This window comes from Lissotriton vulgaris, chromosome 6, assembly GCF_964263255.1.
Source record: "Lissotriton vulgaris chromosome 6, aLisVul1.2, whole genome shotgun sequence".
NCBI classification, from domain to species: Eukaryota; Metazoa; Chordata; class Amphibia; order Caudata; family Salamandridae; genus Lissotriton; species Lissotriton vulgaris.
The window spans coordinates 776,493,211-776,510,692 of record NC_141694.1 but is presented as its reverse complement, the minus strand read 5'-3'; the positions used below and the strand labels follow the sequence as shown (position 1 = coordinate 776,510,692).

The 17,482-nt window shown below is 49.3% G+C and overlaps 2 protein-coding genes across 8 annotated transcripts in view; both read right to left on the bottom strand.

Moving 5' to 3' along the window:
• The window catches only part of LOC147707974 (amine sulfotransferase-like), a 306,358-nt gene that overhangs the window by 267,309 nt on the left and 21,567 nt on the right, over positions 1-17,482 (bottom strand). The window lies entirely within an intron of this gene.
• LOC147707975 (amine sulfotransferase-like) overlaps positions 1-17,482 on the bottom strand; it is an 830,947-nt gene that overhangs the window by 791,946 nt on the left and 21,519 nt on the right. The gene's annotated exons all lie outside the window — the stretch shown is intronic.

Genomic DNA, 17,482 nt, shown 5'->3' with positions numbered 1-17,482 from the left:
ACCTCCCAGAGGCGGGTTCAAATAGTTAGGCAAGCAAATACCTACTTTCTAAAAGTGATATTCGCAAACACAGGATATGAAAATAAACTTTACTAAAAGATGTATTTTATTATTCTGAGTCCAGGCATACTAAAATCGAATTTCTACCATGTTCTCTGAGCCTGTTAGGATTATAAAGTATAACAATTCTAACAGCCCATTCTGGCCTATGGAGAACAGGTAGAATTGCAATAGTGAAAAATTAAAAATGGCTGCAATTCACTATTAGGACATGCCACACACATCAGGGCTTGTCCTACCTTACACTTGCAATGCACCCTGCCCTTGGGCCTACCATAGGGGTGACTAATATGAAGTCAAGGGAAGGTTTAGGGACTGGCAAGTGGGTGCACTTGCCCAGTCGGCATGACAGTACCAGACTGCAAGCAGGCTCTGCAATGGCAGACCTTAGACACATTTTACAAGGCTGCTTCTGTGGGTGGCACATCCAGTGCTGCAAGCCCACTAGTGGCATTTGGATTTACACGCCCTGGGCACACTCAGTGCACTGTACTAGGGTCTGACAAGTAAACCAAATATCCAATCATGGAATCACTAATCAATACATCAATTTATAGTAGGGAGCACTCGCACTGTGGCACTGAACAGCAATGGCACAGTGCCCAAAGCATCTAACACCAGCAAAAACACATGAGGCAACAGTAAAAATGGCAGGGAGACCCACGCCAATGGTGCCAGGTCTAACACGTGTCCCCTCCAGCTGCAATGTGGGGAGAACTACCCTACCTCCTGGGAGTTCTCATCACTAAGGTGGACAAATCTGGACAGACCATCAGCGTTGGTGTGTTCTATACCAGGGTGGTGTTCCATAGTAAAGCCCATACCCTGTAGGGAAATGGACCACCTCAACAGCTTTGGATTCTTACCCCTCATCTGCATCAACCATCTGAGGGGCCTGTGGTCGGTCTGAACCTGGAAGTGAGTCCCAAACAAGTATGGTCTCAGCTTTTTCAGTGCCCAGACCACAGCAAATGCCTCATGCTCATAGCACTCCACCTCTGTTCCCGTGGAAGTAACCTCCTACTGATGAAGGCTACAGGTTGATCTAGGCCCTCTTCATTCATCTGTGACAAAAAAGGCCCCACACCATGCTCTGAAGCGTCTGTTTGAACGATGAACTCTTTGGAGAAGTTGGGTGCCAGGAGCACGGGAGCCGTGCACATGGCAGCTTTCAGGGCCTTAAAAGCTTTCTGACAGGTGTCAGTCCAAATCACTTTCTCGGGCTGCTTCCGTGAAGTTAGCTCTGTCAAGGGAGCAACAATGTTGCCATACCCCTTGACAAACCTCCTGTAGTACCCTGTGAGTCCTAAAAGGCCCTCACCTCTGTCTGGGTTTTGGGGGGTTCCCAAACCAGGATGGTTTCAATCTTGGGTTGTAGGGGCGCCACCTGGCCGCTCCCAACTTAGTGTCCCAAGTACACCACAGAACCCTACCCGATATGGCCCTTACTTGCCTTGATCGTGAGGCCTACCTTCCGCAGCGCCAACAACACTGCCCAGAGGTGGGGCAGATGTTCCTTCCAAGTGACACTGAACATTGCGATGTCATCCAGGTAGGTGGCACTGAACTCATCCAGTTCAACCAGCACCTGGTTGACCAACCTCTGAAAGGTGGCAGGGGCATTCTTCATCCCAAAGGGCATAACACGGAACTGGAAATGCCCATCTGGTGTGGAGAATGCTGACCTCTCCTTGGCCCCATCAGTCATGGTGATCTGCCAGTACCCAGACGTCAAGTCAAACGTGCTGTGGTACCGTGCAGCCCCTAACCGATTAATGAGATCATCAACTCTGGGGATGGGGTGCGAGTCGGTCTTCGTGACCAAATTGAGCCCTCGGTAGTCCACACAGAACCGGAGTTCGGGTGTGGCACCCGGCGCCGCAGCCTTCGGGACCAAGACCACTGGGCTGGCCCAAGGACTGCTGGAGGACTCAATCACCCCTAGTGCAAGCATTTTGGAGACCTCCTCTTTGATGCAAGACCTTACCCTGTCAGTTACCCTGTAAGACTTATGCTTCACAGCTAAGCTGTCTCCTGTATCCACATCATGGACGCACCAATCTGTGATTCTTGGAACCAGGGAGAATAGATCAGAGAACTGTCCCAACAACTGGTGGCAGTCATTCTGTTGATCAGGGTTCAGGGTGGAAGAGAGGTTAACACCATCCACAGACCCGTCTTGCTCTGTGGGCGCCAGGAGGTCAGGAAGAGGCTTAGCCTCCTCTTCCATTCCAGTATCTGTCGCCAAGAGCATGCCACTTCAGACCTCTCTAAGTGGGGCTTAAGGCAGTTGACATGCAGGACTCTCAAGGGGTTCCACCAAGGGAAGGGCAAGTCCACCAAGTAGGTAACTGGACTCTTGCGCTCTGCAACCTCAAATGGTCCGGCCCACTTATGTTGGAGTGCACAGGGCTCCACTGGGGCCATAACCCACACTTTCTGACCAGGTTGAAGCTCTACCAGAGTGGCAATCTGGTCATACCACCGCTTCATCTCCTCCTGGCTGGCTTCCAGATTCGCCTCAGCGAGTTGCCTTAAATGCCTAGTCTGGTTCCTGAAGGCCAGCATGTAGCTATATACATCCTGGGGGATGGTTTCCTGGGAGATTGCTCCCAGCCTTCCTTGACCAGACTCAGAGGTCCTCTGACTGGGTGCCCATTGAGAAGCTCAAAGGGACTGAACCCTAGAGATTTCTGTGGCACCTCCCGATATGCAAACAACGGGCATGGTAAGAGGACGTCCCACTTATGCCTCATGGGTTCCTCAAGACCCACAATCATGCCCTTCAGGGTTCGGTTGAACCTTTCAACCAACCCATTTCCTTGGGGGTGGTAAGGAGTGGTGAACTTGTAAGTTACCCCACACTCCCGCCACAGGGACTTCATATACTTGGAAATGAAGTTGGTGCCCCGGTCAGACACATCCTCTCGAGGGAATCTTACTCGTGAGAAAATTCACATCAGTGCTCGTCCCACCACAGGGGCCGTCACTGTCCTCAGAGGTATGGCATTTGGGTACCGTGTGGCATGGTCTACCAAGACCAGGATGAACCTGTTTTGGGGTCCTTTGGCCCCACAATGTCAATCCCCACCCGCTCAAAGGGGGTACTGACCATAGGGAATGGCTGAAGAGGAGCCTTTTGCTTCCTCCCACTTTTTCCACTTGCCTGGTAAGTCTGACAGGTCCAGCAATGAGTGTCTGAACTCTTGCGCATTTGGGGCCAATGAAAGTGGGTGACAAGCCTCTCAAAGGTCTTGTCCTGCCCCAAATGTCCTGCCAATGGCACATCATGAGCCAGCCCCAGTAGGAAGGCTCTGAAGCGCTGGGGTACCACCAGCACATGGGCTGACCCAGGCTCAGCAATCTTAGGCTCACTATACAGGAGACCATTCTCCCAGTAGATCCAATGTGACCCCGACTGATCACCTGCTGCCTGGCTTGCAGCCTGTTGCCGCAAGCCCTCAAGAGAAGGACATTCTCTCTGCTCCCTGCAGCATTCCCCCCTGGAGAGGCCTCCTTCTTGCTGCCAATGGGTCAGCTCAGGCAGGTCCTCCAGTTCAGCTACCTGTTCCCCGGTAGGCTCCAGGGCATCCCCTCAGGGTCTACCTCCTCCTGGCCCGTGGGAACTTCGGGGGCCGGTTTCCCGTACCCCTTGCCTCTTTTCTCTAAAGCAGGTTCCTGGGCCTCCCTCTCAGGCTCCAGGTCCTCTTGAGCACCCCTACTGGCTGCCATTGATCGGGTGGTCATGCACACCCAGTCAGGCAGACCCACCATCCTCAGGTGAGTACTCTTCTCCACCTTTTCCCAACATGAGCTCTCCAAATCGTTCCCCAACAAACAGTCAACAGGCATGGCGGGCCTCACAGCTACCTGAAGAGTACCAGAGACCCCCCCACTCAAAGGAAACCTAAGCCATTAGACAATGGCTCTCTGTGTTGCCGGCGTTAACAACTCGGCAGAATGCATGTGGGACAACCTGCTCTTGAGACACCAGGTGACACCTAACAGCTGTTACACAGGCTCCTGTGTTTCTAAGAGCCTCCACCTTTTGGCCATTGATGGCCACCCACTGCCCATATTTCTTAGTGTTACTGGGCAGTTGGTTCTCTGGGACCACCTCACAGTCTCCTAAAGAGACAAGGGACATTTCTATGGGACCCCACCCACCTTGGACTTCAATCTCCTCCCCAAAGGCTACACCAGCCATCTACCAGGGCGGAGCACCAGTGGGTACTGCTCTTACATATAGGCTGCACCTGGGATCACTCGCCTTGTGACCCGGATCTCCACATTTGTAACATCTCAGGGGTCCCTGGGGAACAGGATTAGCTTTCTGGACCACTGGCTTTCTCTCAGGTGGAGGCTGGGAACTTTTCCCTTGGTTCCCTTGGGAATTACTTTGGGGCCCTTTGCGGAACTCCCTCTGTTGAGCCTGCTTCCCCCACTCTTCTGCTGGGGACCCTGCCCACCTTTGGCTGAGTCTCCCATGTGACCCTTGTGGACCGTGGTACTGATCCAGGGGTCCGCCTCCTCAGCAAGCTTCCTAGGGTTAGTCAGTCAGTCAGTCAAATTAACTTTATTCGATTTGATTAAAATCATACAAAGTACATAAAAACAGAATTATTTACAATTAAAAAAGGATTAAACAGTTTCTATGTGAACAAGTTAATTTGGCATAATATATTCATTAAAAATGTTTAAAAGCGAGTTATGTACACTGGTTTGGCAAGTTCATACATCTTCTAGATCTGGACGCTGCCACTAGGAAATTGGCCATGGCAAAAGTAATACATATATTTCCTAGGGATTTTAAATATAGCATGGCTGGTCTCACCTGGGAGAAGCCAGCTTCTCTTAAGACAGGTAACAAGTATTTTTTTCTTTGTGCAGAGAAGAAATCACAAAACATAACAAAGTGCATGGTGTCCTGAACTGAAAAATTGTCACAGGTGCAAGGGGGTGCTAACTCAGGTTTCATCCAGGTGTTAAAATTGCCCAAATGAAAATGAATAAGGTTAAATCTAAATTTTGTTAACAAAAATCTATGAAAGGGGTTTGTGACAAAACATAAATAAGGCTCCATTACAAGTGACTGAAGTGACAAATAATGCATTCTAACAAAAGGTTTTGATAATTCTAATTCTTCTCGCAACAGGCATACCCTAGACATGAACTGTTTTTTTTGTGGTGATCACATCCTGCTTTGTAATACCAGAGGGGGAAGTGAATAAGTCTGGGCGTCCCAGGTCGTTAAAAGATTTGTTCAGGTACACCAGCCATGGGATCGTGTGACTATTCTCCAGGTTCATCACATCCCTCATGATCATGTGATTTAAGGTTAATTCGGGGTTTAGCCAAGTCTTAAGCCAATATGTTAGCGGTGCCAATCTAAGTTTGTCCTGAACATGATCCAAGCCAAGTTCCGTGTGGATAGAAAAAACCGGAGAGGATTGGGGGGAGGGACAAAACGGATCGTAGGAATCTATTCTCTGCTACCTGGATTTTATCCAGGCGCACATAGCCCCATAGAGATGCGCCATATAAAGCCACAGAGAGGGATTTGCTATTATACACCTTGATGATGGCCTTCATAGGTCTATGACCCAACCTTTTGGCAAAGCCTAGAATGGCCATAGATGTCCTTGTGACCGCTAGGCTTTTGGCACGTATCTGGGGTCCCCAGGTGCCCCTACTATCAAAAAGAACTCCCAGGTAGGGGAACACAGGGACTCCCGAGACTACCTCTCCTTTGCAAAAAAAGGTTTTCGTCTTCATCTTAGCCTTTTTCCCCTGTGGACCGACGACCATGGTGTGAGATTTAGAGGCATTAACCCTCAGGTCAAGCCGGTCCATAAAAGTCCCAAATGCATCTAGCAGTTTTTGGAGGCATACCCCTGTTCGTGCAATGAGTACAGCATCGTCCGCGTATAGGAGAGCAGGGATCTTAACTTCTCCTACACGCGGTACGTCACTTGCTGCCCCAAGTAAATGCTTGCCTAGGTCATTTATGTAGATGGTAAATAACAGGGGCGCTAATATGCAGCCTTGCCTCACTCCCCGCAATGAACTGAAACGTGAAGTGCATCTGCCATCTTTAGTTATCCTTACAGCGGCAAATAGGTCCCGGTGTAAGGATGCTATGAACGCCACCAAATCTACGTCGATCCCCATATTCATTAAAATTTCCCATAACTTGGATCTATTGACCAAATCGAAGGCCGAGGAGAGGTCCATGAATGCTAAATACAAGGACCCCTCCTTGGCCACCGTATATTTGGCGATCAAAAGCTGCAAGTTCGAGCACTGTTCGATCGTGCCTTTTTTTCCCTAAAACCATACTGTATGTCGGCCAAGCCCCCGCTCCCCTCCAGACTATCTCTTAACCTATCCAAAAGGACTCTGCCCAGGATTTGAATAGCAGAGTCCAGAAGGGATATAGGCCGATAGCACCCTGGGTCATCCCTTTGGCCCTTTTTAAATATAGGCACTATTGTGGAGGTGGCCCATGTGTTTGGGGGGGCGAGCTATTTACGGCTGTGAACACGTTAGCTAGGATACCAGCCCAGAGTTTGGGTGAGTGTATATAAAAATCGGCTGGTACCCCGTCTGGCCCGGGGGCTTTGTTCTTTGTAGTGGCACAAATTGCCTTTTCCACCTCCCCGCTGTTAAAATGTAGAGGTGTGGCTACCAGACCTGCACTGCTTTGTGAATGAGAAAGGTCGCCCGTTTCACCATAGACAGTGCTGAAGTGGGCCAGCCACTTCTCTTCAGGTATTACACAGTCAATGTCTGTGTTGGGGGAGTCCGAGAAATAAGGGTGATTGACTACGGCCCAAAATTGCCTGCTGTCCCGCAAAATATTAGTGGCAATTAATTGTTCCCACGCCTCCTGTTTGATACTATCCCTTCTAAACTTAGTGGCCTTCCTATACTCTTTTCTCAAAGTTGAGACCAGAGCCCTGTCCCTAGGGTTTGCTTTAAGAGCAGATTTTAAAGCTCTAAGTGCCCTAGTACAGGCGGGATCAAACCACCTATAAGGCTTTGGCTCTCCCCTACCCCTTGGGGCCATAAGGTTGTCAGACACTATGTGGCATATCGACTGGAAAGCAGCCATGGTATCGTGTCCTGGTGAGGTCGGATCTTGGCAGATCCTGATCTGATCTTCAATCTGTGGACCAATGTTGGTGTAAAAATCATCTGGTACCACATTCCCCCACTTCAGCCGCCTACCTTGATCTATTGGGCGAAGGGTAGGTCAGTGTTTGATCTGCCCTGGCCTAGGACCCATAGAGTCCCCCCAGCGGGTGATCAAAAGGACAGGGTTGTGGTCACTAAAGGGGGATAACACAGTGCGGTAAGAAATAATACACTCAAGGATAGCAGAGGTCACAAAGATATAGTCAATAACAGTCCCCGTGGATGAGCCCTTAAACGTCGGTGATCTATGGGCCCCCTCCCCAGCTGGGAATTCAAGGAGGTTAAAGTTGTCCAGGAAGTCCTCCAGTTCCTCGCCAGCCCTGGTATGTTCAAAGTGCGGGCCCTCCTGTTCCCAAGTCTCCAACTCTCCAGGTGTAGTACAACCAAAATAACAAGGGTGGATGTTAAAGTCACCCATTAACACAAATTCATAACTGGTAAGGGTATTTTGGCTGAGGTCGTTTAAAAAGGCATCCAATTTTGAGATGTTATTGCCACCATACTCCTTGTTGACAGAATTGTAGAAATTAATAAACAGAGTACTTTTTGACGGGCAGGTTTGCCTTTCTACAATTAAACAGTTTGGAGAGTCATAATTGATCTGTTTTAGGGATCCAGTGAGGTCAAGAGAGAAAAGGGTCAAGAGGCCTCCCCTCGCTCTGCCTGCAGTACTAGGACAAGCCGCGACTGAAAAGCCTACAAAACCATCCAACCAAAAACGAGATGTCATGTCCCACGTTTCTTGCAAGGCAATAACATTGTGGTCTGAGACAAATGCAACCCATTCATTGTCACTCATTTTTGTGCTAATTCCGGCAATGGTCCAACTGATGATTTTACAACCTTCTTCCTTGGTGGCTGCCCTAGCGACCCTTACGTCCTCCTTAGGCATTGCTGACTCTTCAGTCGTTAGTCAGTCCATATCATCCAGGCCAGACAAGGGAGAGAACTGATTACTTAGGCTCACACTTATCCCATCTACCAAAGTTGCTGCCTGAGTGTCATGATGTATCAAGGTGGGTGGGTTAGGTAAGGTAGTTACTGGTTGCCTTATGGTAGACTCGTATGCATTTCTGCGTGCCGCTGTTAGCCTTTTACCCTGCCATCTGGCCTGATAGTTTATATTGGGTTTATGAAAAGGTAGTGGTTGGTAGAAAAAACCCAAGGGGACAGGTCTAAGGCGATCCCTGGTTGAAATTACTGAGCCATCCCAAAAAAGTCTATTAGCCACATCCGCCCTGCAGAAATTTACAACCACACAGTCGCCATAAGTTGTTTTGGGTTGTTTACCAATCCATCCCACCCTTCTTGCATGGATGATCAGATCCGCTATGTTTCCACCACAACATTTTTCGCCACTCCATCGCTTAACTTTAATGATTAATTCCTCCGTTGATTCCATTTCCCCTTCTCCCAGTGGGTCAACCCAGATGAACACTGCAACCAAAGGGGATGCTTCTGGTGGGAGATGGAGTTTATATGTACTTGGCGAGGGCCTTTTCCTGGGTGGTTGGCTATTATCAGGCGGTGCTAGTGGGACAGGAGCCACGAGAAGGTTACCTGTCGTTGCTTGCTGAGGAGGTGTACAAAGATCACGGGGCCTATTATCGCTAGGTAAGTTTCCGCCTATTGGATTAGTCACAAATGTAGACCCCTCTGCGTTCCTGTTCACTCTCATCTGATCAGGCTTACCATCGCCCGTTTGAGTGTAATTAGGAGGGAACGATTGTATGATTCTGTCAATGAGGGAACATTTCTTCAATAATCCTTCCAGGCATGTGTTTAAAGTATCTACGATATCTTTGGCAATGCCCACCAGCAATGGTTCAATCCTCGCCACAAATATTTCCTCCAGTTTATCCTCCATAGTGTCTGATCTGTCTGCAGTAAGTGGCACGCTATTGGCTTTTTTCCCTCTCCTGCGGGGAATAGTTTAAGTGACTATCTGAGTTTGTGCTCTTAGGGAAGAGGCGGGTGGGGCGGGTTGTGGGTCAATAGCTGGTTGGGCGTGAGGGGGATGGTTGACAATGGTCACAAGAGGTTCCAGGGGTACGCCAGCTGGGGAGCGTGAAGGGTCGGTTATGGCGTCAGCTGTGAGCGATGTTGATGGGGTGCTTGGGGAAATCAATGCGGTGGCCAACTCTTGCTCCACACTGGCAATCTCCTTCGTTAGGGCCCCCACAGCCGAAGAGAGGTAAGACATGATAGAGTTAGAATGCCTGGGCATTTTAGCGTTTTTCCCCCCCTCATCCATGGTTGTGTGTTTCTTTCTCTTACCCATCTTGGATGTTGGATGTTAGCGATGTGGCCCAGCCCGGCCTCCTTCGGCCCCTGACGGCCACAGACGGCCCTCTGGTGCCGGGGTTCGGCCCGGCACCGCCCGCGCGCGTCCCGCGACGCGGAGGGAGCGTCTGCTGTTTGTAGCGCCACCGGGCGCGAAGAGTGCGGGAGGCAGGAAGTGCCCGCTAAGCTCGCTGGGAGCTGTAGTCTCCAGCCGCGTTGATGGAGCTGAGGCGGCGAGACTGCAGCGTTCCCCACCCAGGAGCTGGCGCGGTGACTGCTGTGGCTGTTGTCGGTGCTGAGGTAAGCTCCTCACTGTGCTTGGCCCCCCGCTCCACCGAGGGAGCATCTGCTGTTTGTAGCGCCACCGGGCGCGAAGAGTGCGGGAGGCAGGAAGTGCCCGCTAAGCTCGCTGGGAGCTGTAGTCTCCAGCCGCGTTGATGGAGCTGAGGCGGCGAGACTGCAGCGTTCCCCACCCAGGAGCTGGCGCGGTGACTGCTGTGGCTGTTGTCGGTGCTGAGGTAAGCTCCTCACTGTGCTTGGCCCCCCGCTCCACCGAGGGAGCGTCTGCTGTTTGTAGCGCCACCGGGCGCGAAGAGTGCGGGAGGCAGGAAGTGCCCGCTAAGCTCGCTGGGAGCTGTAGTCTCCAGCCGCGTTGATGAAGCTGAGGCGGCGAGACTGCAGCGTTCCTCACCCAGGAGCTGGCGCGGTGACTGCTGTGGCTGTTGTCGGTGCTGAGGTAAGCTCCTCACTGTGCTTGGCCCCCCCAAGTCAACTTGCTATCAATCAGGTGCTGGCGCAGCTCTGGGAAACAACTATCAGACAAGTGCTCCCATGCAATCAAATCCAAGAGACCTTGCAAATCAATAACTTTGCTGCCCTTCACCCAACCATCCAATGCTCTGCAAAAGAAAGTGACATACTCTACCCAGGTTACTATTTTCTATCTTCTTGCACTTCCTGAACCTCTGCCTATAGAGTTCAGGGGTTAAACCATACCTAGTCATGAGTGCCTCTTCCATGTGGCTATAGGAATTATGGACTTCAGAAGGCAAGTCCAACAGTGTGTCCCGCCCTTCACTTAGGAACCTTCCCCACAACCCCGCTCCCCAATCTCTCCCAGGGACCCGGAGGGAAGACATGACTACCTCATAGGCTCTGAACCACTGCCCAATATCATCATTCTTAAACAACTCCTTTACCACATCTTTGGGGATGTACACTCTACCTTCCCCAGGTGCTGACGGTGTGCTGCTTCTAGAGGGAGTCATCTCTAGGCTCCTGGCTTTCAGATCTAACTCTCTCAAAATGTTGTCATGCTCCAACTGTAATCTTTTTTCCTCTAGGGCCATCTTCTTACTTTCTAGCTCCAGTTGCCCATTCAATTTGAGCTTGGCCATCTCCATTTCATGCATCCTGTTTTCTTTCCTGTCTGCCAACTCTTCTGGGGACAGACCTCGGGCAGAAACACTGCTACCCACTGAGGAGGGCGCACCCCTCCTCTCAGGACCCAGTGGACCACCAAGCTGCTGCTCTGCATCCTCATAATCTACCAAATCACCAGGGGCATTCCTTGCTGAAATCCAGGCCCTCAGCGCCTTGTGGTACTGCTCCTTCTTGGTGATTCCGGTCAAAGGAATTTTAAACTTTTTGCAGAAGCTTTTAAGCCGGTTGTTGGTGTAGCTTTCTAGTTTCTCTTCCTCCCAATCACAGTCAACAGATGCAATGGATGCTGCCTTTTCCATTGTGACTGAACCAGGCATTACTTTTCAAAAATGGAGATCTCTGGCAAAAGCAAGTATCAGAAGTACGTGGTTGCATTATGGTCTGCACTCACTACGTAGGGTTCACCAATCACTGTACATGAGTCACAAATGCAAATTCGGAATCCATTCCGCTGACTACCAATGTTAGAATTGGGGGTCTCTAGTTGGCACAGGTAGGTACTTGTGACAAATAGGGACCCTCTCCTCTAGTCAGAGAAAGGGGGATTACACTCCTAAAATAACCCCTGCTCAACCTCTAGGTAGCATGGCACGAGCAGTCAAGGCTTATCTCAGAGGCGGTGTAAGTTAAGCAGTTGTGACCACATACAGTAACCCAGTGACAACACTACAAATGGACACCACACAAGGCTTTATATCAAAAATAAGTATATTTTATATAGAGTTACCACAAGACCAATAAACGACAAAAAGAATCCACAGTATGATTAGATTTCATGAGTTCTGGTTAAAAGGCTTAAATCAAGGATCTGTGTGAGTCGGTAGCCTGGACAGGCTACAGCGTTGTTGAAAATAACAGAGTCTAGCAAATCCAGCGGACCGCGTTGGTACGGGCCCACTCAAGTGTCGCAAGACTCAGTCACAGTACCTTTCCCTTGGGGCGGCCGGCACGGCTGTGCGAGCTGGTTCCGGTGATCGTCGCGGTGCAGAAAGGAAGCGTTGCAGGACGCGTTGTCTCTCGATGCGGTGCAGGCAGCAGCCCGTTGACAGAGTCGGTGGATCCAAGGCTTGCGGTGCAGGGCGAGACGGTGCTTTGATGCAGAGCTTGCAGCTTGCGGTGCGGTGAATGAGCCGGAGTTCGGGAGCTGCCGTCGATCAGTCCGGACAGCGGTGCGAGTCGGGCGGTGCGTTGCAAAGCGTGCGAGGTGGTGCCCAACTCCAGTGTGGTCCCAGGACTCAAAGTCAGCAGCAGTGACCGCGTTGGTCAGACCAGTCCAATTTGGCGTTAGAATTGGGGGTCTCTAGTTGGCACAGGTAGGTACTTGTGACAAATAGGGACCCTCTCCTCTAGTCAGAGAAAGGGGGATTACACTCCTAAAATAACCCCTGCTCACCCTCTAGGTAGCATGGCACGAGCAGTCAAGGCTTATCTCAGAGGCGGTGTAAGTTAAGCAGTTGTGACCACATACAGTAACCCAGTGACAACACTACAAATGGACACCACACAAGGCTTTATATCAAAAATAAGTATATTTTATATAGAGTTACCACAAGACCAATAAACGACAAAAAGAATCCACAGTATGATTAGATTTCATGAGTTCTGGTTAAAAGGCTTAAATCAAGGATCTGTGTGAGTCGGTAGCCTGGACGGGCTACAGCGTTGTTGAAAATAACAGAGTCTAGCAAATCCAGCGGACCGCGTTGGTACGGGCCCACTCAAGTGTCGCAAGACTCAGTCACAGTACCTTTCCCTTGGGGCGGCCGGCACGGCTGTGGGAGCTGGTTCTGGTGATCGTCGCGGTGCAGAAAGGAAGCGTTGCAGGACGCGTTGTCTCTCGATGCGGTGCAGGCAGCAGCCCGTTGACAGAGTCAGTGGATCCAAGGCTTTCGGTGCAGGGCGAGACGGTGCTTTGATGCAGAGCTTGCAGCTTGCGGTGCGGCGAATGAGCCGGAGTTCGGGAGCTGCCGTCGATCAGTCCGGACAGCGGTGTGAGTCGGGCGGTGCGTTGCAAAGCGTGCGAGGTGGTGCCCAACTCCAGTGTGGTCCCAGGACTCAAAGTCAGCAGCAGTGACCGCGTTGGTCAGACCAGTCCAATTTGGCGTTAGAATTGGGGGTCTCTAGTTGGCACAGGTAGGTACTTGTGACAAATAGGGACCCTCTCCTCTAGTCAGAGAAAGGGGGATTACACTCCTAAAATAACCCCTGCTCACCCTCTAGGTAGCATGGCACGAGCAGTCAAGGCTTATCTCAGAGGCGGTGTAAGTTAAGCAGTTGTGACCACATACAGTAACCCAGTGACAACACTACAAATGGACACCACACAAGGCTTTATATCAAAAATAAGTATATTTTATATAGAGTTACCACAAGACCAATAAACGACAAAAAGAATCCACAGTATGATTAGATTTCATGAGTTCTGGTTAAAAGGCTTAAATCAAGGATCTGTGTGAGTCGGTAGCCTGGACGGGCTACAGCGTTGTTGAAAATAACAGAGTCTAGCAAATCCAGCGGACCTCGTTGGTACGGGCCCACTCAAGTGTCGCAAGACTCAGTCACAGTACCTTTCCCTTGGGGCGGCCGGCACGGCTGTGCGAGCTGGTTCCGGTGATCGTCGCGGTGCAGAAAGGAAGCGTTGCAGGACGCGTTGTCTCTCGATGCGGTACAGGCAGCAGCCCGTTGACAGAGTCGGTGGATCCAAGGCTTGCGGTGCAGGGCGAGACGGTGCTTTGATGCAGAGCTTGCAGCTTGCGGTGCGGAGAATGAGCCAGAGTTCGGGAGCTGCCGTCGATCAGTCCGGACAGCGGTGCGAGTCGGGCGGTGCGTTGCAAAGCGTGCGAGGTGGTGCCCAACTCCAGTGTGGTCCCAGGACTCAAAGTCAGCAGCAGTGACCGCGTTGGTCAGACCAGTCCAATTTGGCGTAGCGAGGCCTTGCACCTCGTGGTGTCCTTTCAGTCAGGGTGCAGGCTACGGCTCGGTGAGTCGGTGAGCTCAGAGCTTGCGTTGTTCGAGGCGGACGTTGCTTGGTGCGGGGCCTACAGGACACCAGGCCGGTCGGGAGAGTCGGTCACAGCTCCCTGCCTCTGTAGCCACTTGTTTCCAGCAGCAATTCACAAAGGCTGGTGAAGTCCACTGGTCCTGGGACTTCGGTCAGGGGGCAAGCTCTATTCCAAGCCCTTGGAGATCTTTTGCACAAGTGAAAGTAAAGTCCACAAAGTTCTTTTTCCTCTCTTTGGCAGTCAGGCAACCACTGTAGGCCAATCCCCCAAGCAGCACTTCATCTTGGGAATAGTCTCTCCTCAGTTTCTTCAGGTTCCTTCTCCTCAGCTTAGGTTTCATCTTGTAAGTCCAGAAGTGATCTAATTTCATGAGATCAGGGTCCAATATTTATACATCAAAATCCTTTGTTCTCCGAGGGGGCCTGTGCCCAGTTCGAGCCAGTTCTGAAGCACTCTGTTTACCAAACTTCTCCTTTCCTTACACAGTGCAGTGCAGTCACATCAGACGCCCCATAGGAGTTGGAGCCAGCATTGTGGAAGGCAAGTACAGTCCTGGAGCACTTTGTTGACAGTCTTCCTTCTCTTCTTTCAGTGTGCAGGGCAGAGACATCAGACGCACCACAGGGGGGGGAGCCGGCATTGTAGAGGGAAGGCCCAGCCCTATTCAGGTCCCAGGTGCTACTCCTCCCTCCCATCTAGATGCAGATCTCCCTATTCATCACTGGGCTTCCCCAGCCTGTCTCTTGGAATCCCCCAGCCCTGTCACTCACAGAAACCAGACGAAGGAATACACAAACTCGCAGAGGCAGGCTCAATTGGTTAGGCAAGCAAATACCTACTTTCTAAAAGTGGTATTTGCAAACACAGGATATTAAAATAAACTTTACTAAAAGATGTATTTTATTATTCTGAGTCCAGGCATACTAAACTCGAATTTCTACTATGTTCTCTGAGCCCGTTAGGATTATAAAGTGTAACAATTCTAACAGCCCAATCTGGCCTATGGAGAACAGGTAGCCTTGCAATAGTGAAAAAAGAAAATGGCTGTAATTCACTAATAGGACACGCCTCACACATCAGGGCTAGTCCTACCTTATACTTACATACCACCCTGCCCTTGGGCCTATGAAAGGGGTGACTCATATGAAGTCAAGGGAAGTTTTAGGGACTGGCAACTGGGTGCACTTGCCCAGTCAGCATGACAGTACCAGACTGCACGCAGGCTCTGCAATGGCAGCCCTTAGACACATTTTACAAGGCCGCTTCTGTGGGTGGCACAACTAGTGCTGCAAGCTCACTAGCGGCATTTGGGTTTACCCGCCCTGGGTATACTCAGTGCACTGTACTAGGGTCTGACAAGTAAACCAAATATCCAATCATGGAATCACTAATCAATACATCAATTTATAGTAGGGAGCACTTGCACTGTGGCACTGGCCAGCAGTGGCACAGTGTCCAAAGCATCTAACACCAGCAAAAACACATGAGGCAACAGTAAAAATGGAAGGGAGACCCACGCCAATGGTGCCAGGTCTAACAACTGTCACATTTAAATAGAACTGACACTATTTAAACAGTGCAATAATTATTGTCTTTCACAAGATTTTGTGGAATAATGTGGTGTTAATATATTTACGGCAACAAAATCTCCCTGTTCCGGCAAATACTGCCCATTACCCCTAAATAAATAGCAGCAGGTTTGACATCCTGATATTTATCAGAAAACTCATAATTACGAAAGCAGGACTGTGTTGTAGCAGGATTACTGCACACATCCCATTTACCAGGATGCTCGTAATGAGGGCCTATGAGATCTGGTTCACAATAATGCATAATCATGTAGGTCCAAATGGAAACAGCAAAATTGATACTCTGGGCAGCAGGCAGAAAATACCACCTATTCAAGGCTGGATAGGTCATTCTGTCTATTCTAGCATTTCCCCACTGTGCCTGAGGCATAGTTGGCTGCTTTCACAGCAGAATTGTTGGCATTTCTCAACCAAGGGAGTCACTAGGAACCCCTTCTAGTTTGAAGAATCCTAGAGTGTAAGGATGCGTTAAACATATTTATATATGGGCTGTTTTTTTAAACACACCATAATTGGAGCAACACATATTAACATCAATGAGTGCCAGTAAAATAACTGCACCATCTAATACTGATGGTAACTAGAACAGAAATTATCACCAGCTGTGGACTATTCTCAAAAGGGCCCATCACATACCTGTCTTCTACCACGTGTCACAATTATCAAGTTAACAGCCCCAAATACTCCAGGATTACTAGTGAATATTTCTTAATACATGGCCTGGTTATGGTCATAGAATAGTAGTTAAAGAAATAGATCACCCATTTTACAGTGGGAGGAATTTGTTTGCAATGTGTAGATAGCAAAATGTACATCCTCTCCTACATCATCTAGAAGTCACCATAGAAATAATGAAACCCATAAAAGATGACAGCACACTTAGCATGCAGAGCAGACAGACCACCCCACCCTTATGGAAAGCTGCTTTATTTTATATATTAAACTCTGAGCTACTTCCAAAAACACAACAGGTCAATAGGCAGGTATCTCACAATTATCCACGAGTGTGCTCTTGCAGCATTTGATGCAGGCCAGTTAAGTTTCACCTGTAATGCTACACAGACATGCTGGATAAAACAAAGGTACCCATAGCATGAATACCGTACAAAGAGCCACATGCATCAAACTATGCATTTGTTATTTCTAAATTGCGATTTTTATGAAATCCAATTTAGGAATCGCAAATGCTGATGCATTAAGGAATTGCAAAAAAATGTGTGATACCTACACATTTCTTATTTGCGACTTGCAAATTGCCATTCCAAATAAGGATTGCTTCCCATTCATTATAGGAATCAATGGGAATTGCATGCGCAATTTGCTAAAATCAAATAGGTACTCACAAATTGCTCATGCGATCTTAAGGGTGTAAGGGTGGCAAAAGGACACCCTGATGCCCACCTGAAATTGCAATTTTAACACAAGTTGCACACACACATGCCCCAAGGACATGTATGTGTGCAACATAGAACTTTGAAAAATTCATTTTTGTGCATTTTTCTAAATTCTCGCAAATTACCATCAACTTTGAATTGGTGGTAATATGCGTTTCTTCACTACTACTGAGTGTACAGGAAACACGGGCTCTCATATAGTGCTCCCACTTCATGTATTTTCACAATAAATTTTTAGGTGCTTCCAAACAACAGGAGAGAAGAGAACACCCTACTTCCCTAAATGCAATCCAAGGATTGAACAATATTTCAACAAGGTTTCAGAGCACACAAAATATAAAATCACAATTTAGAAAATGAAAATCAAAGAATAATCAGTTGGGCTCTTGTTGCTCTTTTTCTTTTATTGTCATCAGACTTTAATCCCTCATGCCAACGCGTTTCGCCGTGGTAAGTAAAACCACCGGCTTCCTCAGGGCAGGAAATAATACAAAACGTGCTTTTACAATCACAT